This window comes from Phocoena phocoena, chromosome 3 (assembly GCF_963924675.1).
Source record: "Phocoena phocoena chromosome 3, mPhoPho1.1, whole genome shotgun sequence".
Lineage (NCBI taxonomy): Eukaryota > Metazoa > Chordata > Mammalia > Artiodactyla > Phocoenidae > Phocoena > Phocoena phocoena.
Window position 1 is genome coordinate 98,101,785 of NC_089221.1, and position 17,528 is coordinate 98,119,312.

A 17,528-nucleotide genomic window follows, 5' to 3' on the forward strand; every position below is an offset into this window, starting at 1 on the left:
CAGGAAGCACAGAGAGTCCCATACAGGATAAATCCAAGGAGAAATACGCCAAGACACATATTAATCAAACTGTCAAAAATTAAATACAAAGAAAATATATTAAAAGCAGCAAGGGAAAAACAACAAAAAACACACAAGGGAATCCCCATAAGGTTAACAGCTGATCTTTCAGAAGAAACTCTACAAGCCAGAAGGGACTGGCAGGACATATTTAAAGTGATGAAGGAGAAAAACCTACCACCAAGATTACTCCACCCATCAAGGATCTCATTCAGATTTGATGGAGAAATTAAAACCTTTACAGACAAGCAAAAGCTGAGAGAGTTCAGCACCACCAAACCAGCTTCACAACAAATGCTAAAGGAACTTCTCTAGACAAGAAACACAAGAGAAGGAAAAGTCCTATAATAACGAACCCAAAACAATTTAGAAAATGGGAATAGGAAAATACATATCGATAATTACCTAAAATGTAAATGGACTAAATGCTCCCACCAAAAGAAACAGATTGGCTGAATGGATACAAAAACAAGACCCATATATGTGCTGTCTACAAGAGACCCACTTCAAACCTAGAGATACATACAGACTGAAAGTAAGGGGATGGAAAAAGATATTCCATGCAAATGGAAACCAAAAGAAAGCTGGAGTAGCAATTCTCATATCAGACAAAATAGACTTTAAAATAAAGACTATTAGAAGAGACAAAGAAGGACACTACATAATGATCAAGGGATCGATCCAAGAAGAAGATATAACAATTGTAAATATTTATGCACCCAACATAGGAGCACCTCAATACATAAGGCAAAAACTAACAGCCATAAAAGTGGAAATTGACAGTAACACATTCATAGTAGGGGACTTCAACACCCCACTTTCACCAATGGACAGATCATCCAAAATGAAAATAAATAAGGAAACACAAGCTTTAAATGATACAATAAACAAGATGGACTTAATTGATATTTATAGGACACTCCATCCAAAAACAACAGAATACACATTTTGCTCAAGTGCTCATTGAACATTCTCCAGGATAGATCATATCTTGGGTCACAAATCAATCCTTGGTAAATTTAAGAAAATTGAAATTGTATCAAGTATCTTTTCCGACCACAATGCCATGAGACTAGATATCAATTACAGGAAAAGACCTGTAAAAAATACAAACACATGGAGGCTAAACAATACACTACTTAATAATGAAGTGATCACTGAAGAAATCAAAGAGGAAATTTAAAAAACCTAGAAACAAAGGACAATGGAGACACAACAACCCAAAACCTATGGGATGCAACAAAAGCAGTTCTAAGAAAGAAGTTTATAGCAATACAAGCCCACCATAAGAAACAGGAAATATCTTGAATAAACAACCTAACCTTGCACCTAAAGCAATTAGAGAAAGAAGAACAAAAAAACCCCAAAGTTAGCAAAAGGAAAGAAATCATAAAAATCAGATCAGAAATAAATGAAAAAGAAATGAAGGAAACAATAGCAAAGATCAATAAAACTAAAAGCTGGTTCTTTGAGAAGATAAACAAAATAGATAAACCATTAGCCAGACTCATCAAGAAAAAAAGGGAGAAGACTCAAATCAACAGAATTAGAAATGAAAAAGGAGAAGTAACAACTGACACTGCAGAAATACAAAAGATCATGAGAGATTACTACAAGCAACTCTATGCCAATAAAATGGACAATCTGAAAGAAATGGACAAATTCTTAGAAATGCACAACCTGCCAAGATTGAATCAGGAAGAAATAGAAAATATGAACAGACCAATCACAAGCACTGAAATTGAAACTGTGATTAAAAATCTTCCAACAAACAAAAGCCCAGGACCAGATGGCTTCACAGGCGAATTCTATCAAACATTTAGAGAAGAGCTAACACCTATCCTTCTCAAATTCTTCCAAAATATAGCAGACGGAAGAATACTCCCAAATTCCTTCTACGAGGCCACCATCACCTTGATACCAAAACCAGACAAGGATGTCACAAAGAAAGAAAACTACAGGCCAACATCGCTGATGAACATAGATGCAAAAATCCTCAACAAAATACTAGCAAACAGAATCCAACAGCACATTAAAAGGATCATACACCATAATCAAGTGGGGTTTATTCCAGGAATGCAAGGATTCTTCAATATACACAAATCTATCAATGTGATAAACCATATTAACAAATTGAAGGAGAAAAACCATATGATCATCTCAATAGATGCAGAGAAAGCTTTTGACAAAATTCAACACCGATTTATGATAAAAACCCTGCAGAAAGTAGGCAAAGAGGGAACTTTCCTCAACATAATAAAGGCCATATGTGACAAGCCCACAGCAAACATCATCCTCAATGGTGAAAAACTGAAAGCATTTCCACTAACATCAGGAACAAGACAAGGTTGCCCACTCTCACCACTCTTATTCAACATAGGTTTGGAAGTTTTAGCCATAGCAATCAGAGAAGAAAAGGAAATAAAAGGAATCCAAATCGGAAAAGAAGAAGTAAAGCTGTCACTGTTTGCAGATGACATGATACTATACACAGAGAATCCTAAAGATGCTACCAGAAAACTACTAGAGCTAATCAATGAATTTGGTAAAGTAGCAGGATACAAAATTAATGCACAGAAATCTCTGGCATTCCTATATACCAATGATGAAAAATCTGAAAGTGAAATCAAGAAAGCACTCCCATTTACCATTGCAACAAAAAGAATAAAATATCTAGGAATAAACCTACCTAAGGAGACAAAAGACCTGTATGCAGAAAATTATAAGACACTGATGAAAGGAATTAAAGGTGATACGAATAGATGGAGAGATATACCATGTTCTTGGATTGGAAGAATCAACATTGTGAAAATGACTCTACTACCCAAAGCAATCTATAGATTCAATGCAATCCCTATCAAACGACCAATGGCATTTTTCACAGAACTAGAACAAAAAATTTCGCAATTTGTATGGAAACACAAAAGACCCCGAATAGCCAAAGCAATCTTGAGAACGAAAAACAGAGCTGGAGGAATCAGGCTCCCTGACTTCAGACTATACTACAAAGCTACAGTATTCAAGACAGTATGGTGCTGGCACAAAAACAGAAAGATAGATCAATGGAACAGGATAGAAAGCCCAGATATAAATCCACGCACATATCAACACCTTATCTTTGATAAAGATGGCAGGAATGTACAGTGGAGAAAGGACAGCCTCTTCAATAAGTGGTGCTGGGAAAACTGGACAGGTACATGTAAAAGTATGAGATTAGATCACTCCCTAACACCATACACAAAAATAAGCTCAAAATGGATTAAAGACCTAAATGTAAGGCCAGAAACTATCAAACTCTTAGAGGAAAACCTAGGCAGAACACTCTATGACATAAATCACAGCAAGATCCTTTTTGACCCACCTCCTAGAGAAATGGAAATAAAAACAAAAAATAAACAAATGGGACCTAATGAAACTTCAAAGCTTTTGCACAGCAAAGGAAACCGTAAACAAGACAAAAAGACAACACTCAGAATGGGAGAAAATATTTGCAAATGAAGCAACTGACAAAGGATTAATCTCCAAAATTTACAAGCAGCTCATGCAGCTCAATAACAAAAAAACAAACAACCCAATCCAAAAATGGGCAGAAGACGTAAATAGACGTTTCTCCAAAGATATACAGATTGCCAACAAACACATGAAAGAATGCTCAACATCATTAATCATTAGAGAAATGAGAAATGCAAATCAAAACTACAATGAGATATCATCTCACACCAGTCAGAATGGCCATCACCAAAATATCTACAAACAATAAATGCTGGAGAGGGTGTGGAGAAAAGGGAACACTCTTGCACTGCTGGTGGGAATGTGAATTGATTCACCCACTCTGGAGAACAGTATGGAGGTTCCTTGAAAAACTACAAATAGAACTACCATACGACCCAGTAATCCCACTACTGGGCATATACCCTGAGAAAACCAAAATTCAAAAAGAGTCATGTACCAAAATATTCATTGCAGCTCTACTTACAATAGCCCAGAGATGGAAACAACCTAAGTGCCCATAATTGGATGAATGGATAAGGAAGATGTGGCACATATATACAATGGAATATTACTCAGCCATAAAAAGAAACGAAATTGAGCTATTTGTAATGAGGTGGATAGACCTAGAGTCTGTCATACAGAGTGAAGTAAGTCAGAAAGAGAAAGACAAATACCGTATGCTAACACATATATATGGAATTTAAGGAAAATAATGTCATGAAGAACCTAGGGGTAAGACAGGAATAAAGACACAGACCTACTGGAGAACGGACTTGAGGATATGGGGAGAGGGAAGGGTGAGCTGTGACAGGGCGAGAGAGAGGCATGGACATATATACACTAACAAACGTAAGGTAGATAGCTAGTCGGAAGCAGCCGCATGGTACAGGGATGTCGGCTCGGTGCTCTGTGACCACCTGGAGGGGTGGGATAGGGAGGGTGGGAGGGAGGGAGATGCAAGAAGGAAGAGATATGGGAACATATGTATATGTATAACTGATTCACTTTGTTATAAAGCAGAAACTAACACACCATTGTAAAGCAATTATACCCCAATAAAGATGTTAAAAGAAAAAAAAGAAAGAAAAAAGTAAGGGTTCAAATAGATAACCAAAATTTATGCCTCAGGAAACTAGAAAAAGAGGAACAAACAAAGCCCAAAGTTGTTAGAAGGAAGGAAATAACAAAGATCAGAATGGAAATAAATTAAACAGAAACTAAAAGGACAACAGAAAAGACTAAAGCAAGAGCTGATTTTTTTAAAAGATAACCAAAATACACAAATCTTTACCTATATTTAAACCAAGAAAAAAGAGAACTCAACATTATAAATGAAAGAGGAGACATTACAACAAATAATACCAGAATACAAAGACTACTATGAAAAATTATGCACCAAATTATACAACGTAAAGAAATGAATTTTTAGAAACATACAACCTAACAAGACTGAATCATGATGAAAGAGAAAATCTGAAAAGACCAATTACTAGTAAAGAGATTGAATCAGTAATTGAAAACCTCCCCAAAGCAAAGCCCAGGACCAGATGGCTTCACTGGTGAATTTTACCAAACATTTAAAGAACTAATGCCAAACCTTCTCAAACTCCTCCAAAATGTTGAAAAGAAAAAGAGAATGCTCCCAAACTTATTTTATGAGAATAGAATTACCCTGACACTAAAGCCCAATAAAGATACCATAAAAAAAGAAAACTACTGGCCAATACCCATGATGAATATAGATGCAAAAACTCTCAACAAAATACTAGGAAGCTGAATTCAACACCAAATTAAAAGACTATTACACATTAACCCTGAGATGCAAGGATGGTTGAACATATGAAAATCAGTTGGCATGATACACATTAACAGAATAAAAGATAAAAATCATGTATCATCTCAAAAGAGGTAGAAAAAGCAATTGGCAAATTCAACACCCTTTCATGATAAAAGCTTTCAACAAACTAGGAATAGAAGGAGATCACCTCAACGTATTAAAGGCTATATATGAGAAGGCCACAACCAACATTGCAGTTGAGAGTAAAAAAACTGAATGCTTTTCCTCTAAGATCAGGGATAAAGCAAGGATGCTCATTCTCACCACTTCTAGTCAATATAGTCCTGGCCAGAAAAATTAGGCAAGAAAAATAAATAAAAGCCATTTAATGAGAAAAGTAATACTGTCCTGTTTGCATATGACATGATCTTACATATAGAAAATAAAGACTCCATAAAAAACTGCTACAAGTAATAAGCAAATTTAGTAAAGTTGCAGGATACAAAAACTAGTTACATTTCTATACACTAACAATGAACTACCTGAAAAGGAAATTAGGGAACGAATCTCATTACAATAGCACTAAAAAGAGCAAGACACTTAAGAATAAATTTAACTAAGGATATGAAAGACTTACACACTGAAAGCTATAAAACATTAATGAAAGAAATTAAAGATAAAAACAAATTTTTTTAAAATCCCATGTTAATGGATTGGAAGAAATACTATTGTTAAAATGTTCACGTATCAAATGTATCAAAATCCCACTGGCATTTTTTTAGAGAAATCAATTCTAAAATTGTAACCACAAAAGACTCTGAATAGCCAAGTCAATCTTGATCAAGAAGAACAAAGCTGAAGGCATCACACTTCCTGATTTCAAAATATGTTACAAAGCTATAGTAATGAAAACAGTAAGATATTGGCATAAAACACAGCTCAATGGAACAGAATAGAGAGCCCAGAAATAAATCCATGCATATATGGTCAATTAATTTTCAACAAAGTAGCCAAGAATATAGAGTGGGGAAAATAAATAGTCTCTTCAACAAATGATGTTGGGAAAACTTGACAGCCACATGCAAAAGAATGAAACTGGATCCTCATCTTCCATCATATACAAAGTAGATTTAAAAGCTTAAAATGTATTAAGGACTTTAAATGAAGACCTGAAACTATAAAACTTGCAGAAGACAACACAGGGGAAAGCTTGTCCCAGGGAGACTTTGGTCTAGGTAGTGATTTCATGGATATGATACTAAAAGCACAAACAACAAAAGCAAAAACAGAAAAGTGGGACTACATCAAACTGGAAAGCTTCTGCACAGCAAAGGAAACAATAAACAGTGAAATTCAACCTATGGAATGGGTAAAAATATTTGCAAACCATGTATCTGATGAGGGGTTCATTTTCAAAATATATAAAGAACTCTGATAACTCAGTAACAAAAAACTAAAAACCAATTTAAGAATGGGCTGAATGTTTAAGCAGACATTTCTCCAAAAAATGTCATACAAATGGCCAATAGGTATATGTAAAGATGCACAATATCATTAAGAAAATACAAATCAAAACCACAATGAGATTTCACCTCACACTTAGGATGTCTACTATTAAAAAAAAAAAAACAGATAACAACTGTTGAGGTGGATGTGGAGAAATTGGAACCTTTATACACTGCTGGTAGGAATGCAAACTTATCCAGCAGCTATGGAAAACAGTATGGTGGTTCCTCAGAAAATTAAAAGTAGGACTACCATATGATCCACTTCTGGGTACTTATTCAAAAGTAATGAAATAAAGATCTCAAAGACATGGTAGTAAGCAATAAAGATCTCAAAGACATGGTAGTAAGCTCATGTTTGTTGCAGCACTATTCACAATAGCCAAAATGAGAAAACAATCGAAATGCCCATGGACAGATAAATGAATAAAGAAAATGTGGTATATACATATAATGAAATATTATTCAGCCTTCAAAAGGAAGGAAATTATGCAATAAGTAACAAAATGGATGAAAATTGACTTCCATGCTAGGGAAATGAGCCAGTCACAGAAGGACAAATATTTGCATAATTCCATTTATATAAGGTATCTAAAATAGTCAAACTCATAGAATCAGAGAGTGGAATGATGGTTGCCAGGGACCAGTGGGAGGAGAAAATGAGAAAGTGTTAATCAATGGGCATAAAGTTTCAGTTAAGCAATGTGAATAAGTAGTAGACATCTGCTATACAGCATTGTGTCCATAGTTAACAATACTGCATTGTACACTTAAAAATTTGTTAAGAGGGTAGATCTCAGGTTAAATGTTCTTACCACAATAAAATAAAATTTTAAAAATAATTTAAAAGTCAGGAATGGTACAGGAATACTCATTAGTACTATTTCTATTCAATACTGAATTACAGGCCCTAACTAGCACAATAGAAAGAGATCAGAAACGTACAGGTTACAATTAAGGAAATAAAGCTGTTATTATTTGCAAATGATTTTATCAACTACATTTTAAAAACACAAAATTATTGGATCTCTGGACAAGGTGGCTAGATATATGAAAGTCAGACGCATGTCTATACAAGAGCAGGAAACTAGAAAACTTAAAAGGAAAAGATATTATTTTACAGTTGCATCAAAGAAGACAAAGCACTGAAGAATAAGTATACCAAAAGGTATTCAGGCTCTCCACAGGGAAATTGTAGAATTTTACTGAAATGGATTAAGTTTTATCTAACATAGACTAACTCTTTTCTAATCTCCAGAACACTGCTCCATGTTCAGGGAAGTTCTAGAACTCAGGTTTTCAAAGAAGATACTGTCATTCCTGGCCATTAATGGCTACAATTCTTTCTATCAAGACAAAACTGCTTTTCTGACCTTCCTTTGGCACCCTCAGAATGGTGTTCTATTTCCCCTTGTTATCCTCAGTTTTCCAATGTTATTCCTTTAGAAGAAAGTCTGTTTCCAGAAACTCAGCTAAATCAAATTTGACCAAATACTCTCAATATTTCCTCTTTTTGTGGTCAGTTTTTCATTTACCTCTATTTAATCCTCCCTTATCTCAATGCACACTTCCTACTCTTTGGCAAAGTTGGTTCTAGTTCATCTATTCTCCCATTACCTGTGCTCAAATATTAATTATTGGCTCTTTATACAATATGAATTCCAAAAACACACATTTGAATTGCATGTTTGTAAATACATACATATGTATTTGTATATATCTTCTACAGCATAATGGCATAAATCTATTATGTGAACAACTATAGGGCCTATTCAGAAGCTTGTACACAAACTCCCCATTATTCATATTAATGTGAGAGGCAGAGGCAGATGTTAAAAATAATGAAACATGTAAGTAATCAAGTAGTTTCTCACCAGCTCTTTTAAAAAGCCATTTAAAATATTATGCTGCTAATTGTTTTGTCTATGGCTTCTCTTCCTCCAGTAGTGTATATACTCAGAAAGAGGTAAAATTAAATATATATATATATATATATATATATATACACACACACACACATATATACACACACCCCCAAAGACATAGAACACACAAAACAATTTTTTAAAGAGGTTAGGAAAGTACTTCATTTGATGTGTCAAAGTCTTCAGGCTTGATATGACTCAAAATGCTTAAGATATATCTAAAAACCAATGAAATGACGAATGAAGTGAAAACTGATATGATGAAAATTATTTTAAGCCATGAAAAAGGAAGTTTGACATTACACTTCTATTTGATTAAAATCTTCAAACTATAAGCCAACCGGGTGACAACTGAATTTGTCTTCTCATGTGTAGCTATTCAAACATCTCCTACTGATTCGCCCTGAAAAACTACAGACAAGTATTTACCAAAGTCCACAGGAGTCTGTTCTCTGAATAAAAAATCTCAAAGTAATAAAACACTTACTCTGCCTTCTGCTACAACACACTTTCTCCTTGAATAAAACCTATGATTCAATTTCAAGGGCTCAGCTTTTCCTCTCTGTTGCTTATGAAGAGTGGGTAAACATGCCATTAAAGGAGAAGTCCTGGAGAGTCATTATACTTACTCACCCATAACCTCATTAACTTGCACATCTAACGCACCTTCACTCGCTCGTCACCTCCGCGGTTCTCTTCGTCTCCATTCATTTTCACCCAGCTTAATTGCCATCTCAGTAGCTGTACCAAAGGTCCTGCTGTCGCCTCACAGATTTTCACCATGTATCAACACCCAGTATTGTAATTCACCCCTGGTTTACTATTCATTCTGGCTTTAGGTCATCCTTTCACAGCCCCCACGTACCAGACACTGAGAGTCTCTTCCCACCCAACGAGCACACTTTTAATAAGAACCGAGCAACTTAAGGTATTTTTTTTTCTCTTGGAGACTTAAGATGCTTTAACAAATATAAACCCATAAACAAATTCATGAATAGTAGTTCTACAGCTAAAGCAAGCTTTCAAAACTCAGCTGATTCAAACATATCCAAAGAATCCCTGTTTCTTTTACTACTTAAAACCCTTCCCAACTTCATCCTAAGCTCCCTGTCCAGACCTGTCTCCAGTCAGTCCTTATACACATAAGTTCTTCATGCAAACCATTCTAAACTCATGACAATCACTTTATGACTCTGCACCTTGGTCCATATCATTCTCTCTGCTGGTGAAATCTCTCTCCTTTTTTTATTGTTTGATTGATTTTTGAATTTTATTATATAGTTTTATACAGCAGGTTCTTCTAGTTATCTATTTTACACATATTAGTGTATATATGTCAATCTCAATCTCCCAATTCATCCCACCACCACCACCGCCCCCCTTACCCCCTTGGTGTCCGTACATTTGTTCTCTACATCTGTGTCTCTATTTCTGCCCTGCAAACCAGTTCATCTGTACCATTTTTCTAGATTCCAGATATATGCATTAATAGACGATATTTGTTTTTCTCTTTTTTACTTCACTCTGTATGACAGTCTCTAGGTCCATCCACATCTCTACAAATGAACCAATTTCGTTCCTTTTTATGGCTGAGTAATATTCCATTGTATATATATATATATCACATCCTCTTTATCCATTCGTCTGTCGATGGGCATTTAGGTTGCTTCCATGACCTGGCTATTGTAAATAGTGCTGCAATGAACATTGGGGTGTATGTGTCTTTTTGAATTATGGTTTTCTCTGGGTATACACCCTCCTTCTCTTTTCTTACTTGGCCAACTTGTACTCATTTTGAGACCCAGCTCAAAATTCACCCCGAATCTGCAGCTTTGGCCAAATGTCCAGCTAACTTGTAGTCAGAAAAAAAAATCGCTTTCTCAGATGTTCTCCCACAGATCTTTGTATACACTCCTTTTACAGCACTTGTTACTCTGTACTATGATTCTGGTTTTGTGTAATGGTCTTCCTAGAATCTTCACATTTAACTGATTTTAATTGACATTTGTCATTTTGGGGCTGCTCGGCATCCAAACACCTTTCCGCTTTGGGGTAGGGTTGTCAGAATTAGCAAAAACAAATAAAGGACACAATTAAATTTGAACAAATTTATACCAAAAAGTTAACTGCTATTTATCTAAAATTCAAATCTAACTAGTTATCCTGTATTTTACCTGGCATCCCCAATTTGGGGAAAACCCAAGATTGTTGGGTGACAGAGTCAGACTTCCACTAGAAATGGCGACAAGGAGTATCTCAATATGGATGCAAGATCTCCACTCTGCCATCAGAGGTCCCTCCCCTGTGTCAGACTCTGGAGTGAGGTACACAAGCAAGGTCATGGTACAGAAGCCAATGCCCAGAAACCTAGTGCTCACAATTCCCAAGGCAGAGTTAGCAGCATCTTTCCCAGACGATTTTGGCTGTGGCCATAACTGCTAAGCCTTCCTTATTCACGTTTTTCTGAGACTAATTCATGTACTTCTCATCAATTCCAGTGTCCAAATCCTGCTTTATTGTTCTTTCCATCAATTTTCAACATTCAAAATATTACATATGTTTAGAGTCCATCTTCTGAAGTAGAAATATAAGCCTCCTGAGAGTGGACCTTAGCTTTGTCCCCTGCTCTATCTCCTAAGCCCAGAGTGGAGCTTAGCCTTTGGTAGGTGCTCAGTGCGTACTTGATGAATAAGGGAAGTGATGAATTAATTCTTCTGAAAAAATACCTTTTGCATTTAAATTTAACCAGAATTGATTTGTTTTGAAACCAAAATACTTGTTTATTACATTCTACATTTTTAGGGAATGGATACACAGATAATTTAATGTAGTACCATAACCACCATATCAAAAATAAATTGTACAGATCTTGGGTCTAAAAACAAAACAACTCTGGCTAAGTCTATAAACTTTGGTACCATATAGAGCAGGCTCAGTAATTAAGAATCCAGACAAATGATCTTCCAATTTGTACCTCTAATACCTAGATGATACTGCTTCTATGATATAAGCTTTATGTTTCAAAAAAATGTGGATTAGGAAGCCAAGTTTTTTAATTAGTAGAGAAAAACTTTCTAATGAATTAGAATGGTCCATTTCCCCCACCGTTTCTTTCTTTTGTAATATTAATATTTTTTTAAATATGACACAATATTAAGTAAATCCTTATTCACATAGGTAGGAAAATGGTCAAACAAGAGAAGGTTCTTCTTTATTTTCCATGTAATATTTTTGGAGGAATGGGCTTTTAGCAGGTATTTTTTCTAAAAATAAACATCTTCATGAAATCAGATCTCAGTGTAGTTGTTTATAATTTTAGAATAAAATTAAACACTTTCTTTGTCAAATCACCAGGTTTATTATTCATCTATGACAAGGACTTTAAAATTTGCTTTTGAATTCAGTTATACCATTACACTGTCCCATAGAATAACTTGGATACATGTCTTCACTTCTTTCCTAAGTCCATATTTCAATATTAAAACTAACCCACGAGCCCTTGAACTGTGCGCACGCGCGTGCACGCACACGCACACACAACCTCTTAAAGAGAAAAGTGACATTCAGGAGCAGATGTGTGAAAACAAAGGGGAAGAGGAACAATGTGGAATTTTCCCTCCTTTTTCTTTTTTTTTTTAAGTAAAAGTACTCTTTTAATTTTTTTATTGAAGTCTAGTTTATGTACAAGTTAGAGTTATACAATATAGTGATTCACAATTTTTAAAGTTTATCCTCCATTTATAGTTATTATAAAATATTGGCTATATTCCCAGTGTTGTACAATATAGCCTTGTAGTTTATTTTATACATAATAGTGGGTACCTCTTTCTCCCCTGACCTTATATTTTCCCTTCCCCCTTCCCTCTCCCCACTAGTAATCACTAGTTTCTTCTCTATATCTGTGAGTCTGCTTCTTTTTTGTTATATTCACTGGTTTGTTGTATTTTTTAGATTCCACATATAAGTCAAAGCATACAGTATGTCTTTCTCTCTCTGACTTATTTTCACTTAGCATAATGCCCTCCAAGTCCATCCATGTTGCTGCAAAGGGCAAAATTTCCTTCTTTTTTATGGCTGAGTAGTATTCCATTGTATATATATACCACATCTTCTTTACCCATTTATCTGTTGATGGACACTGAGGTTGCTTCCATATCTTGACTACTGTAAACAGTGCTGCTATGAACACTGACCTCCTTATTTTTCTTGACTTCTCAGCAGAATTCCACATATTTGGCCATTCTCATACATTCTCTTCCTTTCAATTCTGTGATACCACGCTCCAACAGTTTTCCTCTTTTCTTACTAATTGTTCTTTCTTGGTCTTCTCTAACTTCTTCTCCTCTATCTAATTTTTAAATATCAAGATTATACCTAACTTTTAAATATCAAGTATAATTTTCTAGACTCTTCTCTTTTCACCCTCAACTTTTTCCTTAGGTAAATTCATATTGATTCCAGGATTTACATGTAATACAGTGACACCTCATTTGTTATCTCTAGCTCAGACAGCTCCTCTCAACCACAGACCTTTATATCCAACTGCATAAATGATATCCCAGGCAGATATCACACAGACCCTTGGTTTTACACACACAAAATCCAACTCATGATATTTCTCCAAAAAATGGGTTTTGTTCTGGTTGTATTATTCAGTCAATGGCAGTCACCAAAGGTCCAGAGCACTGGTTATGACTCAAACAGACACAGGCTCTAGTCTTACCTCAGACACCTTACTCATTTTTATATCAACTAACTACTTAACCTCTCCAGCTTCAGAAAATATTCTATTCATAACTGGATGAATGAATAAAAGAATCAACACCAAAGTGTGTTGCTTCCTCCATTATTTCTTATTTCCCAATTCCCAGTGGTATTTCACCAGTGTATTTTCTTAGTCACATGTGTCCTCATGAACAGAACTCTGTTTTACAGAATTATCTGAGCATCTAACTCACACCTTCTCTTATTTCACTTTTGGTATTAGAAACCATGGGATTTCCATTGCTAATTGTCTTTCCATTCCACACCTCCAAACCCTTGAGTTTCTCATCTAGCATTTTCTAAAATACTCTACATTGATGTTTCTCAAACATTTCATCTATAAACTATTCATCAAACATCCATATCACTATTTTATGTAAGCTTTCAGTATTACAATTTTAAGTTACAAAAATAAAATGTATATTGAAATTAATATTTTCATTAATTTCCTATCAACAGTAGGGAAAATATTTTTTCTAATCTTTCACCAAATCTCTGCATAATGTCAGTGATGAGCAGTAAAATTAGTTATATGTTAGGAACACAACTGGGTTGATTTATTTTCTTAGTCTTACAAGTGATCCAGAATAGCAGCAAATTTAAATAGTTCTAAGGAAAAAGGTAAACAATGATCCAAAAACTATGAAGAAATTTCACATAAAACACAATTTTCAATGCTCCTTCAGAATATAAATTGGCAACCACACCACATTAAAATGTTTTAATTTGGAAGACTGTAGCAAATAGATTTGTTTCCATTGGCTACACTGTATTAAGCCCTAGAAAATAATTTTGTCATAGAATTTAGTTATCGATGTCGAATATAATCATGTTATATTATCAATGTTTTTTCTCTGATGAGTGCAGAAAATCATCAAGCACTAGTAAGATTCAAATTCATGGTTTGAGCCATTTGCTCCATAATTTAGTCTTATTTTAGATCTTGGTATACATTAATTTAAAAAATAAAATCACGTTATTTCTGTTTTTAAGCACTGAGTTTAGACTTTAAGATTCAAACATATCACTAAGATTCATCATTTGAAGAAGCCATTGAAATTACTGGCATAATAAATATCAAGAAGAAATATTCTGTATCATCTTCATTTCAAAAACTGGTGGGAGTACCTGTTTCCCATTGACAGCCAGAATACTCCAGTGAAAAACCAGTCCTATAGAATCTGTCCACTTCTTCTCAAACACACTGAAAAGAAGTATGAACACTGACAGTAATGTCACTGTATAAATAATTTTCACTATTTAATTTTGTTGAATGAAGAGAAAGACATTGTGTCCAACCAAACATTTACTGTGGATAAAGCTGTTTGTTCTGTGGTGTTCAAGGCAAACTTTTACCCACCCAGGAATGCTATTCCTTCCTGTACAAAAGACTTATACTCTGCCATACCAATCTCAGAGCACTTTTACTACTCTGCAGCATAGCTCAAATACATAATCGTTTACAATTTTAAAATATCTTTCTGTGGCATTATATTTAATGATGATCAAAACAGTGTGTCACTGAGTACTTTTCTCCATAAACTCACTGGATATTTACCAAGAGTGTATCCATGGTCAGCACATCACTGGTGTTACCTACCTGAAATTGCTTAGTATTTAGTAAGCGTATGATAATTGCCTTTCTAAATCATTTACCCTTGATATTATGCAACATCCAACAGTGTTATTTGATTTTAAAATTATAAGTTGTGAGCTAAAAAGAAATTGTAAATTTCTTTCTGAACATTAATTATACTAGTTTATCATCTTTTTGGCAGTATCAGGACTCATGCCTTTTTTTTTTTTTTTTTTTTTTTTGAGGAATGTAGTATCAAAAAATCTCACAGTGGGCTTCCCTGGTGGTGCAGTGGTTCACAGTCTGCCTGCCGATGCAGGGGACACGGGTTCATGCCCCAGTCCGGGAAGATCCCACATGCCGCGGAGCGGCTGGGCCCGTGAGCCATGGCCGCCGAGCCTGCGCGTCTGGAGCCTGTGCTCCGCAACGGGAGAGGCCACAACAGTGAGAGGCCTGCATACTGCAAAAAAAATAAATAAAATTAAAAAAAATCTCACAGTATAGGTTTCTTAAAAAACTAAAAATAGGACTACCATATGATCCAACAATTCCACTCCTGGGTAAATATCCAGAAAAAAACAAAAACTGTAATTCAAAAAGATACATGAAACCCCAATATTCAGTACTATTTACAATAGCCAAGACATGGAAGCAACCCAAGTGCCCATCAACAGACGATTATATTAAAAAGAAATGGTGGGCTTCCCTGGTGGCGCAGTGGATGGGCGTCCGCCTGCCGATGCAGGGGACGTGGGTTCGTGCCCCGGTCCAGGAGGGTCCCGCGTGCCGCGGAGCAGCTGGGCCCATGAGCCGTGGCCACTGGGCCTGCGCATCCGGAGCCTGTGCTCCACGGCGGGAGGGGCCACGGCAGTGAGAGGCCCGCGTACCGCAAAAAAAAAAAAAAAAGAAAGAAATGGTATATATATATATATACAATGGATTAGTATTCAGCTTTAAAAAGGAATGAAATACTGTCACTTGCAGTAATGTGGATAGACCTAGACAATATTATGCTTGATGAAATGTCAGAGAAAGACAAATACTAATATGATATCACCTATATGTGGAATCTAAATCTAATTCAAATGAATGTATATACAAAACAGAAACAGACTCACAGACATAGAAAGCAAACTTGTGGTTACCAAAGGGGAGAAGGACAAATTAGGGGTATGGAACTAACAGATAAAAACTACTATATATAAAACAGAAGCAACAAGGATTTACTGTATAACACAGGGTATTATACACATTATCTTGTAATAATGTGTAATAGGATAATAATCTGCAAAATACTGAATCACTATGCTGTACACCTGAAACTAACACAATATTGTAAAGTAACTATACTTCAATTAAACCAAAAAAAACCTCACAGTAAATTTACTATCTCCTTCCACTGAATAACAAGACTTAATAATTTCTTATGTAAACTTTCTTTTTCTAAAAGCTCCCAAGGATTTGGAATTTCTCCAGCTTTCCAGTTTCATCAATTTCCTTTTGCTTCCTTTTCTTGTCCCCAAAGCTGGGATCACTGTGCTCTGACAGCTTGGAGATCTCAGCAGTTCTCCAAATAGGCTTAATTTTATTTTTATTCTTGTTCTAGAATAATCTGGATTGATTTGATGGATTTACCAGTACTTTGAAAATAGCATCATAAAAAATATGGCTTTTTGTCGATATTTCACAGAATTCTAGCAATAAATAAGTTGCAGATCCTATGAAATAATATTCTCACGTATCCATCTGAATGTTCATTCTATCTCTTACCTGCAGTTTTTTCTTTTGGCTGCTTCTGTGAACTTATTGCACTTGATTAATTTTTCTGAGAACACAGAGATATATGTTCTATATCCACATGACTTTGAGATGATACACTTACTTTATAATTTTTAGCATGACATTTATGCTTTTGAAAAGCATTTTAATCAATTTTTCATGAATTGGGGCTAAAATGCACAACTGTAAAAATAAAATGTGAACTTGACTTTAAGCAATAAGCAAATGATGTACAAATACTTTAACCAAAACTGTTCCCTGATAACTGAATTCAAATCAAGATGAACTGATCAATTTAGTACATGTAGCACATATAAGACAAAAGAAAATACTGGAATTTCTGAAAATCTAGTGATTAATCTTCTATTTCAAGACACTGAAATATATGTAAACAAAATTATGTCTTTACTTTGTTCTTTTAAACTATCAAATCACTTGACTGCCAACGAATATCACCAGGTATTCAAGTACTGCATGTTGAAAAACTTTGTTCCATACAGTAATACATATGTTACTGGAAAAGTGTTCCATGGTCAAATCTCTCCAGAAAATTCTGGCTAAACAAAGTTTATCAGGTTTCTTTCCTGACACTGTCCAAGAGCAAAGTTTTGTTTTGTTTTGTTTTTTTAATATTTACTTACTTAGCCTGT